At 41.4% G+C, this 6,000-nt stretch overlaps 1 non-coding gene across 1 annotated transcript; it reads right to left on the reverse strand.

Moving 5' to 3' along the window:
* Window positions 1–2,885: 2,885 nt before the first annotated feature.
* Window positions 2,886–2,992, reverse strand: LOC136540989 (small nucleolar RNA R71). The gene has a single exon (XR_010780105.1). It is a non-coding gene; the product is annotated as a small nucleolar RNA R71 (small nucleolar RNA).
* Window positions 2,993–6,000: the final 3,008 nt, after the last annotated feature.

The following is a 6,000-nucleotide window of genomic DNA, read 5'->3' on the forward strand; positions in this document are numbered from 1 at the left end:
TATCAAAAGGCAGGGGCTCTTTAGAAAAACTACAGGGATGGCGGGTTCTATAATAGAAAAGGGCAGGGGCTCTTATGCAAAATTACCCGCGAAGGGGTACCTGGCCGATCTGGATCGTTGGATTGAGATTGGATGGTGGGAATTAGATCCAGTAGGATGGAGAGAGGTTGCCAGCCAGAACAAGGAACCAACACGGCGGAGGACATGGCCGGCGGCGAGGGACCTCGCCGGCGCACACGAAACCAGTCCTAGAGACCAAGATTCGACACGGGGATTGGATGGAGAGAAAGAGGAGAGAACTATGAATTGGCTAGGCATCTTACTAGGGCACGGAGCGGACAAAAGCGGTGCATGGCTCGGCGAGGCAATGGCCGACGATGGCGCTAGGGTTCCACGGTGGCGCGGCGATTTGGCGACTTGGAGAGGCGGCTGCAGCTCCGAGGCTCGGGATAGGAGGCGACGCTAGCTCGGGCTTTAGTATTTATGGCCGGAAGCGACTTGGGACGCAAGGTAAAGGGGGGAGGTGTGAGCGGCACGGTCTCCGACTTGGTGGCGGTGGAGAGTCCGGCCTGAGTACACGAGGTAGGAAAAGGGCCTGACATGTGGGCCCGGCATGTCATCGACAGAGAGAGGAGAGGAGACGTGTGGCGCGCTGCCATGGCTAAAGCTAGGCCTACGAACAAGATTGGGCCTACGGATAGGAGAGAGAAAGAGAGGAAGGAGAGAGCGCTTGGGCCAGCGCCAAAAGGAGAGAAAGGGGAAAAGAGAACTAGGCCAGAAGCAATGGGCCCATGAGGGAGAAGGAAGTGAGGGAGAGGAGAAGAGAGAGTAGGTCGGCTGCCACTGAGCTGGGCCAAATAGAGGGGAGAGGGAGAGAGAGTTTTCTTTCTTCTTTTCTTTTTCTGATTTGATTTTCCAAATTCATTTTCAAATAAGGTTTGAATTTATTTGAACTTTGAACCAAATCAAATTCAAATAGTATTTGAAATATACTTTTCAATGCCAATAGAAATGAGCAATTTTGGTAGGCTTTCAAAAATAAATTTCACAACTTTTTAAATTCTTTTATTTTCCAATTCTTTTTCTTTTCTTTTCTTTTCTTTTATTTCAATGCCATTTCGAAACCATTTTCAAAAGCGATTTGAATTCATTTTGAATTTTGGATTCTACCTCTCATTGAAATAAATCAAATACATCGGCATGTATGCACATCCATGTTGCTACTCCTTATGATGAATTTTAATATAATGAAAAATATTCTTTTTCCTATATTTCATGAGCACTAAAACAAGTATTTAAATCAATTTAACTTTATTTTAGAAAAGGCAAATTTTATGGTGTTACAAGAGCTATGTTCTTATGTTATTAATTTAGCATATAGAACTTTATGCTTAATCTTTCATTCAACATACATGTTTAGACCAAGACCTAAGTTGAGGTGGTGAGTTCTACTTTAAGATTAGTTTTGGTCATTATTTACTTGCGGGTTCATCATTCGTCCTTGTGAATGAATACTCTAGTAGAGGGCCCTAACAAAGACGGATAACCCTGAGCAACGCTAGTAGTAGTCGATAGCGTAGACATCACTTGGCTAGACCTAGGTGTGATCCTGTTGCCTCATACTCCACGCGTTGAGGGGTAGACAACAGGTGGTGACAACCCTATCCATCTCTTGTAATCCCCCACGTTCCGGGTACGACATAGAGCTACAGGCCAGCATCACTTGGCAGACCAGGTGTGATCCTGTGCCCAAAGTAAGTTTATAGTGACCAAAGCTATCTTAACTTAGGATCTCTAATCTTAGAAACTCATGTATTTGTATGATCATCTGCTCATCTTAGCACAACTATATAAGACAAGCCTGCTCCAGTTTAGGATATACTCTTTTATTCTTATTCTTTCTTTATCTTTATTCTTGAGATTGGCTTGAGTGTGTGCGTCACACTATCCAATATTTATCCTGGGTTACCCCTGTTATGAACTTTGGTCTATTATACAGTCATGTTATCTTATCCATGTCCCTATTAGAGACTTTTACACCATGCCTTCCGATCCTTTGGGAAAATATAAATGAAAGCTACTCTAATACTTTCGGGTGAAATGCTACAATGATATATCCGTGTGCTTGCAGAATATTTCTGTATGCGTTCAGAAATATCAGTCAATGGTATTTCTTGGTGGCATCGCTAGGAAACCCAAATCTTAGTGATGTCGCTAAGAAATGCCAACAATCATTTCTGGTGCCGTTGCCGGGGAAGACACTGGTTAAAAGAATCTATTAGTACATGTTCATGATAATATGCATGTGTAGTAGCCATGGCTCATAACATGATAACTTTGCTTGTTTTCTCCTGTTGTGGATGAAAATAGGACACTGTTAGACTGGTTTTGATTTGCCAATGAACTTCACCAAAAACCTAGAGGCACTCCTAAGGAAGAACCGGTCTTGTGTTGTTTTCTCTTCTGCCACTCCACCGACAAACAAACCAGTCACCCCCACACCATCTGCTACTACCGCTATGGCCCAAAAGACACTGCGCAAGTACTCTGCCCCCACTATTGCCAATGTTTTCGTTGGGCCTGCTGTCAACATGGGAAACACGAACTTGAACTGAAGACTGGCCTAATCATAATGGTGCAGGCCAGTCCGTTCTACGAACTACCTAGTGAGGATTCCAATGCTCATCTAAAACACTTCCTGGAGCTATGTGACACCGTCGCCATGAAGGATATCACACCTGATATCATCAGACTCTATCTATTTCCCATTCTCCCTCCTAGGTAGGGCAAAATAGTGGTTCTACAAGGATCGGGAAGTTGTCAACACATGGAACAAGTGTTCCACTGCATTCCTCACGAAGTTCTTCCCGATAGGTAAAATGAATGCCCTTCGAGGAAGAATTTCCAATTTCTTGCAGATAGCATCAGAATCCATCCCAGAAGCATGGGAGAGGCTACAAGAATACATATTTGCCTGCCTACACTATGGGATGGAAAATTGGCTAGTCCTTCAAAACTCCTACAATGGGCTAACTTCCACATCCAAAGCCCACATAGATGCTGCTATCGGAGGAGCCTTCTTCTCACTCACAGTCAGCGGAGCTACAGGCTCTCATTAAGAAGATGGTCTCCAACCAGGGATGGAGTGCAGACAGACCCAAACCCAAAAATACAGCATGCATACCATGGAGGAAATAGATATGCTGGCTGCAAAATTGGATCTCTTAATAAAACGCTTGGACAAACATGATGCCATAAAAGGAGCAACCTATGGTACCGTCCAATCGCTCTACTCACATATACCATGCGAAGTGTGCGAAAATTTCGAACACTCAAGGAGTGACTACCTCGAAACCCACAAAGATGCGTGGTACAACAACAATGGGTTATGTCCACAAGGAGATCAAGGGTGGAATCAATCGCACCCACAATATCAGGAAGGTGAGTCTACTTATAATTCAAATTTTGCAAATCAACCTTCCTTGGAAGATCTTATGTTAAGGCAGGTTCAAATGAATCAAAACTTGACAATGAAACTTACCTCTAACAATGAAATTTTTGAAAACATTAATTCAAAATTAGAAGGCTTAGCCTTTTCCTTCAAAATCAATGATCATGCTTTATTAAATATCGAAACATAGTTACAACAAGACTTACATCTATTACAAAGCATACTAAAAAATATTCTATATCTTCTCTTTGGGTCTCCATAATCCACAGGGACAATTGACTGGGGGAGCACTCGCCTAATACTCATGGAACTTCTCAGGTAACTCATCACTTGAACCACCATCTGGTACCCATCCAGGATTTTTGTTGATTGTAAAGCAAGTGTGAGCGCACCTTACTCAATAAGTATAACAAAGGGGTTCATGAAGGCTCAAAGGCTTGACACTGTTTGACTATGGTTAGCAATTTTAGTTTGTCATATTTTATTAAACCTGAGTCACTACTTTAGTCATAAACCAACCCATGTTGAAGTAATATTAGTCAATACTAACATCATTCCCAAACCATCCAAGTCACCACTAATCAAGAAGGATTCAGGCCGCTTGTGTCTGTGAGCACAACTAATATATTAGTTCAAAGAGATATGTTTTCAAGGAGCAAAGTAGAATTAGGTTAGCCGCCATATATATATCCACCACATATATCCATACACATGCACATCTTGATTTGATTGTATGACTTAACTCTCTTTGGATCCTTTGCTTGACCTTACAATATATACATTGCAAGTATGCTCTTGTTTTATCCCTACCTATGAACTCCACAAAGGCTCTAGGAAGAAAAGGCAACAATAAGATACGCCTTGGAGAGGATCCACAAATACCACATATAAAAGAGAGTTTAGAGAGCGAGGATCCAAAAATACCACATATAGAGGGATGTGAGAGTGTCATACAATGGAATCTCTGAATTTTATTTTAAAAACTTATAAAAAACTCTGGAACAATGGTGGAGCAAAGGACTTGGGACATAGTGCTTGACTTGATCGTTCTATCTTTTAATTTCTCAAGACCAAGTGAAGGCTAAGAAGCCCCATGGTTGAAGGTAATATGGGTAGGTTTGAAAGTTAGATCAATTTATTCTAATCTGAACGAGAATTTTTGATTGAACACATGTGTACTTTTGAGGCATGAATGCATTGTAGCAACTCTTGATCCATTGTTCAAGTTTAACTTTGCTCAGGGACTAGCAAAGGGTAGTGTGGGAGAACTTATTGATGGATGTTAATGTCAATTATAAACCCTCAATATAACCTGCATATATACTTAATTTCATCACCAAACATAGGTTTAGGGGTTTAAACTAATAAATTCCACGTGTTTTGGTGAATATGTGAAATGCAGGAGGATTTATCTAGATAGATATAGACAAAGTTCTTGAGCCAACCATCTATATTTTCTTCATCACCATAGCGTTCCTTCTCTGACTCCTCCCACGGCAGCAGCGACGCTGGGAGAAGGCCTTCAAGATTGGGTACTATCGGTATCTAGACACAGCAGGGGGCTGCTCGATCTAGGTGCTAGTGGAAGTTTTGCAATTAAGGGGGTTCACTTATTTGGGCAAGCCAAGGGGTACCGAAATTCACTTTGGTATCCCTAGGTTTGGTATCTGACATGCGCTAGGGCCTACTAGGAAGGTGATATGTCTATATGTATAGTTGCCACCTTTCTTCCCTGCATATTATCGCACCCAGTTTTCCAAAGAATACCAAGCGCTAACTATATGTGTGTCCAGAATGTCCACACGACACATAGCGACAAATATGAAGATTATCAAAGATAATGCTTTATTAAATATCGAAACATAGTTACAACAAGACTTACATCTATTACAAAGCATACTAAAAAATATTCTATATCTTCTCTTTGGGTCTCCATAATGCACTAGGGACAATTGACTGGGGGAGCACTCGCCTAATACTCATGGAACTTCTTGGGTAACTCATCACTTGAACCATCATCTGGTACCCATCCGGGATTTTTGTTGATTGTAAAGCAAGTGTGAGCGCACCTTACTCAACAAGTATAAGAAAGGGGTTCATGAAGGCTCAAAGGCTTGCCACTGTTTGACTACGGTTAGCAATTTTAGTTTGTCATATTTTATTAAACCTGAGTCACTACTTTAGTGATAAACCAACCCATGTTGAAGTAATATTAGTCAATACTAACATCATTCCCAAACCATCCAAGTCACCACTAATCAAGAAGGATCCTAGGGCGCTTGTGTCTATGAGCACAGCTGATATATTAGTTCAAAGAGATATGTTTTCAAGGAGCAAAGTAGAATTAGGTTAGCCACCATATATATATCCACCACATATATCCATACACATGCACATCTTGATTTGATTGTATGACTTAACTCTCTTTGGATCATTTGCTTGACCTTACAATATATACATTGCAAGTATGCTCTTGTTTTATCCCTACCTATGAACTCCACAAAGGCTCTAGGAAGAAAAGGCAACAATAAGATACTGCCTTGGAGAGG

This window comes from Miscanthus floridulus, chromosome 2 (assembly GCF_019320115.1).
Source record: "Miscanthus floridulus cultivar M001 chromosome 2, ASM1932011v1, whole genome shotgun sequence".
Classification (NCBI taxonomy): Eukaryota; Viridiplantae; Streptophyta; class Magnoliopsida; order Poales; family Poaceae; genus Miscanthus; species Miscanthus floridulus.